Source organism: Stegostoma tigrinum, chromosome 31, assembly GCF_030684315.1.
Source record: "Stegostoma tigrinum isolate sSteTig4 chromosome 31, sSteTig4.hap1, whole genome shotgun sequence".
NCBI lineage: Eukaryota > Metazoa > Chordata > Chondrichthyes > Orectolobiformes > Stegostomatidae > Stegostoma > Stegostoma tigrinum.
The window spans coordinates 31,897,922-31,914,064 of NC_081384.1; the positions used below are offsets into that span (position 1 = coordinate 31,897,922).

Genomic DNA, 16,143 nt, shown 5'->3' on the forward strand with positions numbered 1-16,143 from the left:
TGAAACTTGTTGGTCTTCCAGAGCAAGGAGTTGACCAGATCCAAGTGTTGCATGTTTACACGTTCCAAGATCCAGGACTGTGTGCTGAAACGCGTTTGGGCTTGTTAGAACTGTTGGTAAAGTCAAACTCCAGTGTTTGTTCTCCATATGCCATGACTGTACAGAACCCAGCTGCTGTGCTGACTATCTATGTATAGTCAGATTTTCATGTATATTTTTGAAATAAAAAAGGGAAATGGTGATAAATGATTAATCCCATAGAGATTCAAATTCCACCATCAGTTTAAATTCAAGTAAGGCTCCGCAGTTGTATCAAATCTCAATAATGGTGACTGTATAACAATCATGGCTTGCTGCAAAAACAAAAATATCTGGTTCACTCGTTTTAAGGGACGGAAATCCGCTGTCCTTACCTGATTTGCCCACTTGTGACTCCGGACTCCAACAATATAGTTGACTCATAAGTACGCTCAAGGGTAATTAGGATGGGCAACAAATGCTGCCCTTGCCAGTGATGTCCCTACCCCATGATTGAATAGGGGAAAAATATGCTCCTTCCTAATGCCCAAAGGGCCCAATGGCCTTACTCCTTTTTTTTGTTTCAATGGTTAATGCATTGTATCCCATGTCAGAGACCTGCACTAGGGAACAGGGGACTGGGGAAAGGGTTGTGATGCTTTGAGGATGGTGGGGGTCACTACTATTCTCTACTTGACCCAATGACCACATTCCTATGTGAATCATTACTTTAGAATATAAATTTCTTCTGACTTATGTTGTTCCCTGAACACAACAAAATCTCCTGAAGCATTTTACTGAGAGAAACTGGGTAGCAACTAAGGGGAAAACTCTTTGCTGGTCCAAATAATCATGCTTAACGCTGATAAATAAACTTCCTAGCCAATCTTTTAAATGACTGATCAAAGGTTTTGAAAGAACACTGCTATAATTGAAACACCCACCCCAAGCAGTTAGTGCAGGGAGCTGTCACCGTCTGTGTGCTGTTGTGTTTCTTAGTTAGCGATTGGGTCAAATGTCAAACCAAGCCTGTGCTGTTTGCTTTCCAAATGATTGGAGCTTGTGCGGAAGTCGTAGTTCAGGTCGAAGACTGGGGGAGAACTACAAATGTTAAGAAGTGCCATCCAAGTAAGGTAATACCGTGAAGTAAACAGAGGATTTAATCGGCAGAGTCTGTTACTTAGACATGCATTGTTCCCTCAGATGAGGCCTGGTCTGTGTGTAATGCTGTTCTGTGAAGTGCAACAAGCCAGTACAGACTGGAAGAAGTTGACTGTTTGTGACTTGGAATTCCTTGTAGCAGTGGATATTTCCAGAATAATTGTAAAATTATGTCAGCACCAATGGGGATAAGAGAAGTGGAGTAAATGATACTTTCTCAGCTCAAGGTAATTCGGTCATCAGAGAGAAAACCCTTCTCTGACCAGGAGATAGCTGGCAAGTTCTGATCATACTTGAAACAGTAAGTAATGGTTGACAGAAAACTCAGATTGATCTGTGTGGCTGATTTGTCACTGAGTTAGTTGTTAACTATTAGCTCAGAAAATGGACTGCCTGAAGTAAACCTGACCATGTTGAAAGTTTGGTTTCATAACCTGAGTTGAACACTTTGATCTCCATGGTAGAACTGGAGGGAGCTTTGGTCGATATTCCTGATCCTCTTGCAGTAAACCCTGATTGATACTGGGTATATATGAGGGTGTTGGATGATGATTTGATTTGATTTGATTTATTGTTGTCACATGTATCTAGGCACAGTGAAGAGCTTAGTTTTGCGTGCAGTACTGGCAGTTCAGACCATACAATGTGCTTCAGGTTAATAGAACAGACCGAAGAATGCAATGTTACAACTACAGGGAAGGTGCACAAAGAGCAAAATCAACATTAAATTTAAAATTTGAGAGGTCCATTCATAAGTCTAACAACAGCAGGGAAGAAGCTGTTCTTGAATCTGTTAATACATGTGTTTAAGGTTTTGTATTTTCTGCCACACGTAAGATGTTGGAAGAGATTATAACCAGGCTGGGAGGGGTTTTTGATTAATTTAGCTGCCTTCCTGAGGCAGCAGGAAGTATTGATAGAGTCAATGGATGGAAGATTGGCTTGTGTGATTGACTGGGCTGTGCCCACAACTCACTGTTGTTTCTTACTGTACTGAGCAGTGCAGTTGCCATACCAAGCCGTAATGCATCCAGAGTGAATGCTTTCTATGGTGCATCTGTAAAAATTGATAAGAGTCTTTATGGACTTGCAGAAATTCCTTAGTCTCCTGAGGAAGTAGAGGTGTCACATCAGTGTGGGTGGACCAGGACAGATTGTTGGTGAGCATCACTCCCAGAAATGTGACACTTCGAAACATAACATCAACTTCAGTGTCAGAGATAATGGGAACTGCAGATGCTGGAGAATTCCAAGATAATAAAATGTGAGGCTGGATGAACACAGCAGGCCAAGCAGCATCTCAGGAGCACAAAAGCTGACGTTTCGGGCCTAGACCCTTCATCTGAAGGGTCTAGGCCCGAAACGTCAGCTTTTGTGCTCCTGAGATGCTGCTTGGCCTGCTGTGTTCATCCAGCCTCACATTTTATTATCAACTTCAGTGTGATGCTATCCATGGTTGGTTAACCCTATCAGTCTGTTGTGGGGTGTACATAAACAATGAACATAAGGGTGCTCTGTCTGAGAGTTGCCAAGAATGGAACGTGAAAGTTCGGGAAGGAACTGAAGGAGGGTTGCATTTATATGACATTTTACAAAACCAGCAACCACCACAAAGTGTTTTACAGCCAATTAAGTCCTTCTTAAATGTAGTCACTATAGTAATGCAGGAAGAGCAGAAGCTAATTTGTACACAGCAAGCTCCCACAGGCACAAATGTGTAGTGATAATAACCCAGGCAGTCTGTATTTTGGATGTTAATTGGTGCTGGATTATTAGCCAGGATACCAAAGATCATTTCCCTGCCAAATAGTGGCAAAGTCTATTTTTATTCATCTCTGCAGACTAAGGTGTACCTCTGCAGAGGTGGCATGGTGGTTCAGTGGTTAGCACTGCTGCCGAGCACTGAACCACCATGCCAGGGACCAGGGTTCAATCCCAGCCTTGGACAATTGTCTGTGTTAAGCTTGCATGTTCTCTTTATGCCTGCCTGGGTTTCTTCCCACAGTCCAATGATGTGTAGGTTAGTTGGATTGGCCATGATGTCTAGGGATATGCAGGCTGTGTGGAAATCCTATGAAATAGCTGTTTGAAATATTGAAAGCCAATATGTAGTGAGGGGGGAAGTGGGCAGTTGCTCAGTCAGCTGCATGCTAGTGAGACTATTACAATTGGCTAGACCTCGATGCAATATAGCAAGCCATTACAACTTTTCACAGAAATTGCTGGAGAAACTCAGCAAGTCTGGCAGCATCTGTGGAGGGAGAAATAGAGTTAACGTTTCAAGCTCAGAATGACTCTTCAGAACTTTTCAGTTCTCTGTATTCAGTTCTGGTCACCACACTATAGGAAGGATATCATCGCACAGGAGGGGATGCAGAGGAGATTTACCAGGATGTTGCCTAGTTTGGAGCATTTCAACAATGAAAAGAGGCTGGTTAAGCTTAGTTTGCTTTCTTTAAAGCAGCCAAGGCTGAGGAGGAACTTGATGGAAGTGTATAAAACTATGAGGGGCACAGGCAGGTTGGATTGAAAACAACTATTTGACTTCATCAGTAATGGAGGGGGCTGGCATAAGGCCTTGTGGTGCAGTGGTAATGCCCCAATCCTGGTACTAGGAGACCTGGGTTCAAGTCCGACTTGCTCCAGTGGAGTTATATAGCATTTCTGAATAGGTTGATTCGAGGGAGCATAGTTTTAAGATGAATGACAGGAAGTTTAGAGAAGAATTTGGAAAATTTGTTTTTGTTCAGAGGGTAGCCTAAGTCTAGAATGGACTGCCTGGGGCAGTAGTTGAGGCAGGAAACCTCACAATCTGTATAAAATATTTTGACGAGCACCATAATATCCAGAGTTATAGGCCAAAAGCAGCAAAGTCAAACGAGTGTAGATGTAGTGCAGTTGAGTTGGTGCAGGCTTGATAGATTGAAGGTCCTGTTCTGTACTGAATAATTCTAGCTTCTAGAACATAGAACAGTACAGCACAGAACAGGCCCTTTAGCCCACGATGTTGTGCCGACCATTGATCCTCAAGTATGCATCCTCAAATTTCTGTGACCATAAGCATGTCCAGCAGTCTCTTAAATGTCCCCAATGGCCTTGCTTCCACAACTGCTGCTGGCAACGCATTCCATGCTCTCACAACTCTCTGTGTAAAGAACCTGCCTCTGACATCTCCTCTATACTTTCCTCCAACCAGCTTAAACCTATGACCCCTCGTGTTAGCCTTTTCTGCCCTGGGAAATAGTCTCTGGCTATCAACTCTATCTATGCCTCTCATTATCTTGTATACCTCAATTAGGTCCCCTCTCCTCCTCCTTTTCTCCAATGGAAAGAGTCCAAGCTCAGGCAACCTCTCTTCATAAGATAACCCCTCCAGTCCAGGCAGCATCCTGGTAAACCTCGTCTGAACCCTCTCCAAAGCATCCACATCTTTCCTATAATAGGGCGACCAGAACTGGACGCAGTATTCCAAGTGTGGTCTAACCAAAGTTTTATAGAGCTGAAACAAGATCTCACGACTCTTAAACTCAATCCCCCTGTTAATGAAAGCCAAAACACAATATGCTTTCTTAACAACCCTGTCCACTTGGGTGGCCATTTTAAGGGATCTATGTTTCTGCACACCAAGATCCCTCTGTTCCTCCACACTGCCAAGAATCCTATCCTTAATCCTGTACTCAGCTTTCAAATTCGACCTTCCAAAATGCATCACCTCGCATTTATCCAGGTTGAACTCCCTCTGCCACCTCTCAGCCCATCTCTGCATCCTGTCAATGTCCCGTTGCAGCCTACAACAGCCCTCTATACTGTCAACGACACCTCCAACCTTTGCGTCATCTGCAAACTTGCTGACCCATCCTTCAATCCCCTCATCCAAGTCATTAATAAAAATTACAAACAGTAGAGGTCCAAGGACAGAGCCCTGTGGAACACCACTCACCACTGACTTCCAGGCAGAATATTTTCCTTCTACTACCAAGCGCTGTCTTCTGTTGGCCAGCCAATTCTGTATCCAGACAGCTAAGTTCCCCAGTATCCCATTCCTCCTGACCTTCTGAATGAGCCTACCATGGGGAACCTTATCAAATGCCTTACTGAAGTCCATTACACCACATTCACAGCTCGACCCTCATCAACTTTTCTAGTCACATCCTCAAAGAACTCGATAAGGTTTGTGAGGCATGACCTGCCCCTCACAAAGCCGTGTTGACTGCATTTAATCAAGCCATGCTCTTCCAGATGGTCATAAATCCTATCCCTCAGAATCCTTTCAAACACCTTGCAGACGACAGACGTGAGACTTACTGGTCTGTAATTGCCGGGGATTTCCCTATTTCCTTTCTTGAAGAGAGGAATTACATTTGCCTCTCTCCAGTCCTCAGGTACGACTCCAGTGGAGAGCGAGGATGCAAAGATCTTCGCAAGTGGCAAAGCAATTGCATTTCTTGTTTCCCAAAGCAGCCAAGGACAAATCTGGTCCGGGCCTGGCAACTTGTCAATCTTAATGTTTGACAAGATTTTCAGCACATCAGCTTTCTCTATCTCTATCCATTCCAGCATGCACACCTGCTCTTCAAAGGTTTCATTCACTACAAAGTTCGTTTCTTTCGTAAAGACAGAAGCAAAAAACTCATTTAGGGCTTCCCCTACCTCCTCAGACTCCACACACAAGTTCCCTATGCTATCCCTGATCGGCCCTACTCTTTCTTTAACCATTCTCTTATTCCTCACATAAGTGTAAAATGCCTTTGTGTTTTCCCTAATTCGTTCTGCCAAGCCTTTCTCGTGCCCCCTCCTGGCTCTCTTCAGACCATTTTTGAGCTCTTTCCTCGCCTGCCTGTAATTCTCTAGAGCTGAGCTTGACCCTAGCTTCCTCCACCTTATGTAAGCTACCTTCTTCCTTTTGACGAGAAGCTCCACCGCTCTCGTCATCCAAGGTTCCTTTATCTGAAGAAGGATCATTCCGGACTTGAAATGCTAGCTCTGTATCTCTCTCCGCAGGTGCTTCCAGGTCTGCTGAGCAACTGCAGCACTTTCTGTTTTTATTTCAGATTTCCATCACCTGCAGTATTTTAACGTTACTATAATTTTCATCTTTTTAATTAGATCACTTTTCAGCTGCTTAAACTTAGAATTGAAACTAAGTTTTCAGTCTTTGCGGCACCCCTTCAAGACTGACAAATCTTTTCGGATATTTGGGGTCTAAAACAAGACAGACAACATTTGACCAAGGCTTAGTGCACATAAACTTCACTTATTATTCAATTCCTTTCGAGATAAATCTCAACATCCTTTTAACCTTTTTGATGATTTGTTTGTAGCAGTCCACTAGTTTTTAGTGAGTATTGCATTGAGACTCCTAAATCCCTTTGCTTCTGTGCAGTTCCTCCTGTCTGGTGTTAGGAATATTTGGATTTTTAAATATGAGAACTAAAGTGGAAAACCTTGTGCTTAACAATTTGAAATCCACAATTCATTTGAGTGGATAAGTTTGGGCTATTAGACCATTGCATTTCTGAGGGAATGCCCCAGTGTTGGAGCTACCAACTTTGAGAAGTTAAACTGAGGCCCTGTTTGCCCTCTTGGGTGGAAGGTAAAATTTCTTAGTCAAGAAAGTATGTGCAAATGGAACCAGAGAAAACTTACGCATGACGACCAAGAGCACAAAGCAATCATGAAAAGAATAAAAGGGAAGCCATGTGTGGAGGTATAAGATGTGGAAATAGTTCTTAATGAATACTTTGAATCTCGTGTTTTAATATGATATTTGTTTCACATATGTTTTATGTCAATACTGCTGATAGTATGCTTTATCAACACACTGAATCATCTCTTGTCTCTCTGGGGTCTGGCTGTCTTCACGTCCCCCGTCAATGCTACTCCCTCCTGACCAGGTTACCACTCCTTCATGATCACTAGCACCTCTTGTTCATTCTTGTCCTCTTGAGAAGAACAATGTAGAGAGAGATTTATTTTCAGTTTTAAAAAGTAGATGGAGCTCCACTTTAGTTTAAAAGAGCAGAGGGAGCTTTAGTCAGTATTTAACCCCATGCTGTCCCATCCCCGGAGTGTTGCATGGAGACAGTATCAAGAGAGCTTTAGTTTTAGTTTAAAAGAGGATACATTGAACCCCATGTTCTTGTCCTGAGGGTATTTGCTGGGACAGTGTAAAGGAGGATTCACTTTCAGTTTATAGGAATAGTGTAAGGCTCTCCACTTTCTTCAGTACTGCAACATTCTTTGGTACACTTTTACAAATTACTGAATACAGCAGTTTAGTGTTATGTCTTACTCCAGCTTCATAATGTTCTCTCTGGTCTGCTGCCATGGTATCATCAGCTACTAATTATCTCTTATGTATTTACCTTCCATTATCCCAGGATAGTTTCAGAAAAAAACAGGGATGAAACAGATGTTGTAGACTATTAGGAGAACTAGAAAATATTGCGTGGGATAAAGGTAGTGAGGGTGGAAGTATTAACCCATTTAACAACCGACAAAGAACTATCACTGCAGTGCTGAGAGCTATCCTGGGCACTACAGCATAGGAAGGATGTGGTTGCACTGTTGAGGGTGCAGAGAAGAGTCACCAGGATACGGTACTCAGACTGGACAGTTACAGCTATGAAGAAAGACTAGATAGGCTGGAGCTGTAGTTCTTGGAGCAGAGAAGGCAGTTGGGGATGGAATCTGAAGCGTACAAAATTATGAGGGGAATCAATAAGGTAGATAGGATTGAATCATGCAAATAATAGGATGGCGTGGTGGCCCAGTGGTTAGCACTGCTGCTGCAATGTGCTCGGGACAGCAGTTCAATTCCAACCTCATGCAATTGTCTGAGTGGAGTTTGCATGCTGTCCCCATGTCTGTGTGGGTTTCCTCCCATCCAAAGATGAGCACGTTAGGTGGAATGACCATGCTAAATTGCGTATTGTGTTCATGGGTATGTATGTTAGGTGGGTTAACCTTGGGGAATACATGGGAGTGGGATCTGGGGGTGGGGTGCCCTTCAGAGGGTTGGTGTGGTCTCAATGGCTGGCTTCCACACTGTAGGGATTCTGTAACTTTTCATGTCGTGGAGGGGTCAGTAACCATGGGGCATAGATTTAATGTAAATTGCAAGAGATTTCAAGGGGATGTAAAGAAAAATGTTTTCATTCAGAGAGTGAAGGGTATCTGTAACTGACTGCCTGAAAGGGTGGTAGAGGCAGGAGCCATCATAACATTGAAAAGGTTGAATACTTGAAAAACAATAGAACACAAGGCATTGGGCCTTCTGCTGGGAAATGGGATTAGAATAGACAGGAGCTTGATGACAGCATGAACATAGTGGGCCGAATGCCCTCTTTCCGTTCTGTAACACTATGAAATGTATGCCTGCCTGCTAAGGGAAGCAAGGGGAAAAATAACAAAGGTTACAACAACCATTTCCAATCATCTCTACGGGAAAGTTGCTTAAAGATTACTAGACTGTTGATGCACTCTTGCTTAAAAAGGGGAGCCTGAATAGCTAAAGGCCAATTAGCCTCAATGTGATGGTGAGAAAATAATTGGGACAAAATTCTGAGACATGGTATAAATCTTCATTTAGGGAGGCAGGGATTCAACATGAGCTTTCACCATAGATTTGTTAAGGGATGCTTGTGTCTGACTAAAATAAAATAATGTTTTGAGTAAGTAACAAAGATTTGGTAAGAGTTGCACATTTTGATATAGTCTGCATAAAGTTTAGTAAAGTATTTGACATGGCAGACTGATCAGCAAATTGAAAGCACGTGGAATCTAATGGAAAGTGACAAGTCGGATCCAAATTTGGATCATTGCCAGAGAGCAAAGGGTTAAAGTTATTTGAAGTTCTTGTGATTGAAAGCTGTGTCTGATGCATCTCTGCAGAACTCAGTACTGGGGCTAATAATTTGCTATATAAATCAGTGCTTTACGCTGAAATGTACGGGCCATGATAAAGAACTTTGACAAATGAAACAAGTGTTGGCCATTTGTTTGATAGTGAGGAAGGAGGCCTTAGCAATTTAAGAGTAGGCTGATCATTATCGACAAAGGAACATAGTCATTTGACGGCTATGTATGCCTTGTAGGGCACTATTTCACAAGCATTCTGCAAATGAAGAGGCAAGGCCTTTATGAACTACCACAGCCAGTGCGGTTATTAAACCGTGCTCTTGGCTTTATTCTGCCTCACACTAGTCATCTATCCCGTGAAGCTAACGAAGCCCCACATTGGTTGGGTAGAAAGATGGCAAACAGAATTCACCCCAAAGGGTGATGACATTATGCATTTGAGGAGGACACTCAAAGTAAAGACATTCACAACCAATGGTAGGATTCTGAAATCTGTTGAAGGACAGAGGGAACTTGGGGTGTCTGGCTGCAGATCACTTTAAGTAGCAGGACAGGTAGTTAAGATGATCAAGTTGGGTACAAGGTAATTTCTTTTATTGGCCAAGGCCTAGGTTACAAGTGCAGGGATATGTTATTATGGATTTTGTCACAGAATATAGATATTGCTGGCAAGGTGTTGACGATCCCTTGAGACTATGGCACATTATCTTCTTGAGCCACTGCACCCCATCTGGTGCAGATATACTCACAGTACTCCGAGTAAACATGTTCCAGGAATTGCCCCAGTGACAATGAAGGAACAGCAATATAGTTCCAAGCCAGAATGGCATGTGTCTCGGAAGGGATTTTGCAGGTGCTGGTGTCCCCATCTATCTGCTGCACGTGAACTTTTATGTGGGACAGGTTGTGAAGTTGGAATGTGTGCTCGAGGGACGTGTGTCACCTTGCAATACATCTTATATAATAGTGGGGGGAATGAATGCTTGTGAAAGAGTGTGGGTTGGTGGCAGTCAAGTGTCCTGCTTTGTCTTGGATTCTGTTGGGCTTCTTGAGTGTTAACAGTATAGCATTCATCCAGCAAAGTGTATTCTGTCCCACTTCTGACATGTTCCTTGCAGATATTCGACTGGCTTTAAGAAGCGAGGAGGTGAATTAGTCATCACAGAATTCCTAATCTCTGAACTACTCTTATTACAACATTATTTAAGTAGCCGGTCCAGGTCAGTATCTCATCAATGGTAATCTTTCAGCTGTTGATAGTGAGGGACTCAGCAATGCCCAGGGAAGTTGGTTAGAATCTGTCTTGTTGGAGATTGTCATTTCCAGGGATTTGTTTAGAACCAGTATCACTTGCCACTTATTATTCCAAGGCTAAATGTTGTCTAAATCTTGCTGAATATAGACTAATCCTACTTCAGGATGCAATGCATTGTGAATGGGTGAAATATTGTGCAATCATCAGCAAGCATTTCTATTTATTGACCTTGTGATAGGTAGAAGATCAATGAAGAAGTAGTTATACATGTCAGGGCCTGGGTCACCACCCAGAGAGACTCCTGAATTGTTATCTTAGGACTGAGATAATTAGCTCCTAAAAATTGCAACTATTATCTTTTCTGCTCAGCATGATACTAGTGAGTTGAGTGTGTGCCCTCTGATTCTCATTACCTTCATTTTGCCAGGACTGCTTAATGTCACACTTAATTGTGGCATCAAGGGCAGACACCGTCTCCCCTCTTGAGTTCAATTTGTTTGTCTGTGTTTGCACCAAGGCTGTAGTGAAGAGTTGAGTGGTCTTGGTAGAACCGACCTATTCGTCTGGGAGTAGGTTATTGCTAAACAAGTCCCACTGATTACACTGTCAACAACATCTTGCAACACTTTTCTGATGATTGAGAATGGACTAATTCGGGCCATAATTTGCCGGATTGGATCTGTCCAACATTTTATGGCGAAGGTATGGCTGGAAAACTTTCAACTTTGTCTATTAGATGCCATTGTCCCAGCTGTAGTGGAATAACTTGAGTTGAGGCTTAGTTTGTCTGGAACCTTGCTGAGGTATTGCCAGGGTCTATAGTCTGTGTAGTATCTAGCACTTTCAGCTGTTTCTCAATGCCACCCACGGACTGGACTGAATTAGCTGGAGAATGTGCTACAGCTTTCTAAAGCACTGATTCAGTTCTAAAACACTGGTTCGATTACATACAAAGTGCAGGTGTATGGTTCTGATCACCATATTACAGGAAACATTTGATTATAGTGGAGAGAGTCCAGAGGAAATTCTCAAGGATATTACCAGGAATGGAGAATTTTAGCAAGGAAAAAGAGTTGGACATGCTGTTTTTTTTGTATCAATGGAGATTAAGGGAAGACGTCATTGAGGTCTGTCAAATTACCAGGGGCTTGGATAATAGTGTAGTGTAGCCGAGGTCACTAGCCAGAGACAGGGGACTTAAAGTAATTGGTTGAAGATGCTTTCACCCAAAGGACATGGGAGGGATGTAGGGAATCTGGATATCACTGTCTGATAGGGTGGAAGAGCCAGAAACCCTCATTGTATTTAAAAAGCATGTTGCTGTGCGCGCGAAGTGGCATAACCTACACACACCATAGGCTGGAAAGTGGGAATAGGTGGGAGAGGTATTTTTGGCCAGCATAGGTAAAGTGGGCTGCAAGGCCTCCTTCTGTGCCAAACATCTTTCCAAGTTTCTTCGTCCCTGTTAATACATATTCCGTAATCATTGTAACAAGGTCTGTGATGAAGTAGTTGTTAATGTTTGGGCTTGGGCCACTACCGAAGGGAACTCCTGGATTGTTGTCTTGGGACCAAGATGACATATTGCCCTGGTCATTATCACTATCGCAGTTTGTAGGAACCTGCTCTGTGAAAATTGGCATTCCTACATTGGTACAATGATGACACTTCAAAATTACTTTGGCTGTTAAGCAGTTTGGGATAGCCTGAGATAAAAGTTAGCTGTATAAATGTAATGCTTTTCCTTCTAATTTCTTGTCCTCCAACCAGAATTTCTGCCCCTTCTAATTTAATATCATGTGTGAACTGATTCCACGGAAGCTGGTATCCTGTCACCAAGTCACCCTTTATTTACATTTGCACAGTACATGGATTCTGACCAACTTGCATAGAGCCAGTCCCTAGAGTGAGGAAAATCCCTGAGATTCCTATTTATCGCTGTCCGCCAGGGTTCCCTGATTAGCGCAGATTAACAACCCCAAACAGGGAACTTGTACTCAATGAGATCCACCTGGCCAACTTCATTCCAGTCACTACAATGAGCAAATGCAGACATGTAACTCTCAATTTCTCCATCCCATGCACGTATAAGGGTGAAAAGTTGAGACACCAGTGTGGATCCCTTTGTTACACATTTCTCCATTTCTCGCCAGTTTCCTATTGAGCTGGTTACATTTAGCAACCCAGGAAACACAGCAGACTAGTGACCTACGCAATAGCTTCTGAGGAATATATATAGAGGGGACCTTGGGGTTGGGGGTGGAGGGGTGTGTGCAAGTGCAAATGTACAAAATAAATCATGAGCGATACCATAAGGCTTTGATCCAGAATCAGGTCTGTGCCACCAAAAGTGTACAGTTGTCAAAACAGACTTATTATAATCATGTTGGGGTTTGAAACCCAATTAAAGTATGCTTTTATAAATGGGTCAGGTAGTTGTCTGAGTGCTAGGCTTTCTGTGCTTTCTTGATATTGTGACCAGAAAATGTGGTTACTATAGTTACCATGACTTTACAAAGTCTTTGCTTTAATATTCCCACATGTGCAAACAAAACCTCAGCGTATAAGAGAATGACGAAGTCTGATTGGCTAAAGTGATGAATTCAAATTCTGTAAGGGTTCTTGTGTTGCAGAGATAACGTTTCAACCTTTGGTTAAGGCCTGGGTTCAAGTCCCAGAAGTTTGACAAAATCTGTCTGAGCAGGTCAATTAAAAAGCCCTATAAGAAGATATTGGGGCCAGGCAGGGCAGGGATTGAGAGGTGGAAAGTCTGATAAAGTGTCTCATGAGGCTGAATCAGTTTAAGGAGGCATACAAACTAGACCGAATAAAATTGGTGAGATTTGGATCAACACCCTGTGAATTTTTATGTGTGCAGGTTTATTTACCCTCGGAATGACGGATACACTGTAAGAAGTACAGCAATGGCCCAATTACTCAGAGACTTTGAGAATTGCCACATGATGGTGACAAATCAAGAATATGGAAACCTAACCTTAAACGTTGAGTTCAGGATTTAAATTGTGAAATGCTTTTTCATACAGAGGAAAGTGGATATCTGGAATTATCTCCCTCGAGGACAATGTGGATGCTAGGCGTTCAATTCAAGATTTTAAGACTGAGATTGCTAGAATTTTGTTGGGTAAGATGCAGACCAGTCATGAGCTATTTGTGTGGTGGAGTAATCCAAGGGGTTGAATGGCCTCCACATGCTCTACTGGATTGAATTTTACGTTTCTTGATGGGGTGAGGGTGGTGGAATGGACGGTGAATGTCCTGTTTGCTCCCACCTGCGGCCTTAACTCATCCAATCAACCAGTGGATGGTCAAATAAGGCTGGAAGTCGAGCTGACTGTCAAGGTTCTGAGGAGGGGTTACCGGACCCAAAACGTTAACTCAGTTTTTTCCTTCACAGATGCGGGCAGACCTGCTGGGCTGTTCCAGCTACTTTGTTTCTGTTCCTGCCATCGTCAGTATTTGCTGTCACATTCTGCCATGGTTCAGCTGGCATGTTTTATGTTATAGCAGCAACCATTGGCAGCCAGTGGTTGTGGTTGGGTTCTGCTTTCTATACTATGTCCGAGGACCTACTTGGTTAAGAGCGATGGAGGATAAACCATTAGAGAGTCTTAAAAAGAAGACACACTTCTCTTAACAACAAGGTGTAATTATTTGCATCATAATGCTAGGTATAAGTTACACTGAGTGGCCAGACATAATTATCAGACTATGGGCACTACACTTTAGGAAAGATGTATTGGCTGTGGAAGGAATACAACATAGGTTTACAAGAACGTTATCTGAACCTCAGGGGTTAAGTTATGTGGAGGGATTACACCAATTAGGCCTAAATGTTCTAGAATTTAAAAGGTTAAGAGTGATTCAATGTTCAAGATATAAGTAGGAAAAGACAGGATAGATAAACTATTTCCATTGGTTGGAAATTCAAGAACTGGGGGTGGGGGCAGGGGTTTAGTCTGTAAATTAGGGATAGATTATTCAGGAGAAAATGTAGGAAGCATACAGGATGGTAGAGATTTGTAACTCTCTTCCATAAATGGCAACTGATACTGGATCAGTTGTTAGTTTAGATCTGAGGTAGTTAAATTTTTGTTACACAAAGGTGTTAAAGGGGTATGGGCCAAAGGAAGTTGTATGAAGTTGAGCCACAGATCAACCATGATCTCGTTGAATGTTAGATTAGTCTTGAGGGACTGAATGGCCTACTCCTGTTTCTATGTTCCTATCAGGATCCAGGGACGACATGTCTGACCCCATTGGGATCTAGAGGACTCCTTGAGTCTCTGCCCAAGACTGTTTCACTTCATCAGTTTAGGTGGAGCTTAATGCAGCAGCAACATTAATCCTTTCAGAACCATTGCTACCTCATCATGGTGATTGTAAACACCTCCCAAATGTTTTTACTTCTGGTGCATAAATAATACAGTGGACAATGTCGCTCTCGATAGCTTGTTAATTAGTAATTTTACAAGGGTGGGAGGGCTCTGCTTTACATGCCTGCTAATCCTCTAATTCTGGAGACACTCTGTTGTAGGCTTGTGCAGGAGTGAAAGCCAACCTTCATGTACTTAGCCCAGCATTATCCACACTATATTATCATACCACACATGGTTGATTTTGCAAATGATCTTCCTTCCTCACCGTGCACTGCCGACGGTAGTTACTCCTGCTGGTCTTCTACTTTGACAGACACTGGTAGTCCCTTTCTCTACCTGAGGCAAATTGTTATTATACATTAGCAAGCTAAGGGGCTACAGTGCGTGGTTGTGTAAGGTAAGGTGCTGAAAGGGTTAATGTCAGAGACTGAATTAAGGTCTACCCAGTGTCATGATGTCTTGCGGCCTCGAGGAGTCCAGATATGTCACCATGGCTTCCAATATGCTGAGTAATTATGTCGATAGTCATTGTAACTGGTACCTCTTCCTATCATGCCGTGAACTACATCTTGCTGTTAATACGAGTGCCTCTTCTTGTTAAGATTCACCAGCAATTCTCCCTGTCCTGTTGTTAATCAAACAGGCCTTTAAACTCTGTGTAGAAAGGAGATTTGGTGGTAGTTTTTTACTCTAAGCGTTACTTGGTGGTAGTTGGTTTCAATATTTATGGCATGCAAAAGTAACTGTGGTACCCAGGACATATATTCACATCACAAGTAATTCCTAGCTCCTTATGAATTATACCACAATTTTGCAAAGGCTTTGGAATTTCTGATGAGGTCTGAAGATGATAAGTTTGGTCCTTTCCATAATTAAACAAGAAGAGTGACGAGGCTGAACTTATTTGGTGTGTATCTGTCATGGTTAGTGAAAAATATCCACGTCTCTAATGGTTTGATTCTTTTATTAACTTGCCAAGGAATGGTTCCATCCAGAGATCCACACAATGTTTTAACTGAACTCCATTGCATTTGTTTTCTAACATGTCCCCTCAATGAAAAGAGGTGGCTTTTCAGAGGTGCATGCAGCACTGAATAGAAATTGGGCTTTGCTTTGTACAATTGCTGATGTATACAGTGTTTCTTTTCTAAAGGTTTGATTCTGAGCCAGAACTCTTGTAATTTAACTGTTAAATTGACAATGTCTTTTGGAGGTTCTTTGGTTGCTCCTGTAAATTGTCGAGTGGTGGCATGTGTGTGAGGAGCTGGGGAGTAGGGAGAATTCAGTAACGTTTTGATGGGTGGTGACCAGATTCTAGACCCGAGTGAAACGTTGTTCACAGAACAGTTTGGCATGCGTTTTGCCACTTCTATGGTATAGTTTATTTTACTGTGTTCATTAATCACTGTTCTCCTGTGGATGGAAATTTGAAGCAATATGTTATTGAAACTC

General features: G+C 42.5%; 1 protein-coding gene across 4 annotated transcripts in view; it reads left to right on the forward strand.

Annotated features, from left to right (window-relative positions):
- Positions 1 to 16,143, forward strand: part of tmem98 (transmembrane protein 98) — a 51,484-nt gene that overhangs the window by 1,231 nt on the left and 34,110 nt on the right. The window contains exon 1 of one of the 4 annotated variants that reach the window (XM_059638680.1): positions 1,032 to 1,151. The exons of 2 other annotated variants lie outside the window; for them this stretch is intronic. The gene's annotated coding sequence lies outside the window, so the exon portion shown is untranslated. Of the gene's footprint in view, positions 1 to 1,031; positions 1,152 to 16,143 lie in introns of those variants that run through there. One more of the 4 variants, XM_059638682.1, reaches the window with a different exon arrangement.